Genomic DNA, 1,641 nt, shown 5'->3' with positions numbered 1-1,641 from the left:
AAAAAAAAAAAAAAGCAGGAGCTGCAATTCTTGTCTCTGATAAAAGAGACTTTAAACCAACAAAGATCAAAAGAGACAAAGAAGGATATTATATAATGATAAAAGGATCAGTGCAACAAGAAGAGCTAACGATCCCAAATATATACACACCCAATAGAGGAGCACCCAGATACATAAGGCAAGTTCTTAATGACTTACAGCGAGACTTAGACTCCCACACAATAATAGTGGGAGACTTTAGCACCCCATTGTCAATATTAGGGAGATCAACGAGACAGAAAATTACACAAGGTTATCGAGGACTTGAACTCAGACCTGGACCAAGCAAACCTAATAGACATTTACAGAACTCTCCACCCCAAATCCACAGAATATACATTCTTCTCAACACCACATTGCACCTACTCTAAAATTGACCACATAATTGGAAGTAAATTACTCCTCAGCAAATGCAAAAGAATGGAAATCACAACAAACAATCTCAGACCACAGTGCAATCAAGTTAGAACTCAGGATTCAGAAACTAACTCAGAACTGCACAGTTTCGTGGAAACTGAACAACTGGCTCTTGAATGTTGACTGTATAAACAATGAAATGAAGGCAGAAATAAAGATGTTCTTCGAAACCAATGAGAATAAAGACAGAGCATACCAGAATCTCTGGGACACATTTAAAGCAGTCTCTAGAGGAACATACATAGCAATAAATGCCCACATGAGAAACAAGGAGAGATCTAAAATCGACAACCTATCATCAAAACTGAAAGGGCTAGAGGAGCAAGATAAAAAAAACTCAAAACCTAGCAGAAGACAAGAAATAACTAAGATCAGAGCAGAACTGAAGGAGATAGAGACACAAAAAACCCTTCAAAAAATCCAATAAATCCAGGAGCTGGTTTTTCAAAAAGATTAACAAAATAGACAGACCACTAGCCTGATTAATAAAAAAGAAAAGAGAGAATAATCAAATAGATGCAATAAAAAATGATAGAGGGGATATCACCACAGATTCCACAGAAATACAAATCATCTTCAGAGATTATTACAAACATCTCTATGCACATAAACTAGTAAACCTGGAAGAAATGGATAAATTCCTGGACACTTGCATCCTCCCAAGCGTAAACCTGGAAAAATTTGAAACACTGAGTAGACCAATAACAAGGACTGAAGTTGAGGCAGCAATTAAGAGCTTACCACCCAAAAAAAACCCAGGTACAGATGGATTCACAGCTGAATTCTACCAGACATACAAAGAGGAGCTGCTACTATTCCTTCTGAAACTATTTCAAACAATCCATAAACAGGGAATCCTTCACAAATCATTTTTTGAGACCAACATCATCCTGATACCAAAACCTGGCAGAGACTCAGCAAGAAAAGCAAACTTCAGGCCAATATCCATGATTAACATAGATGTAAAAATCTTCAATAAAATAATGGTAAACTGATTGCAACAGCACATCAAAAAGCTTATCCACCATGATCAAGTAGGATTCATCCCAGGGATGCAAGGCTGGTTCAACATAAGCAAGTCTATAAACATAATTCACCACATAAACAGAACCAAAGACAAAAACCACATGATTATCTCAATTGATGCAGAGAAGGCCTTTGACAAAATTCGACAGCCGTTTATGC

Source organism: Cebus imitator, unplaced genomic scaffold (assembly GCF_001604975.1).
Source record: "Cebus imitator isolate Cc_AM_T3 unplaced genomic scaffold, Cebus_imitator-1.0 Scaffold262, whole genome shotgun sequence".
Taxonomy (NCBI): domain Eukaryota; kingdom Metazoa; phylum Chordata; class Mammalia; order Primates; family Cebidae; genus Cebus; species Cebus imitator.
Note: the sequence above shows the minus strand (reverse complement) of the source record.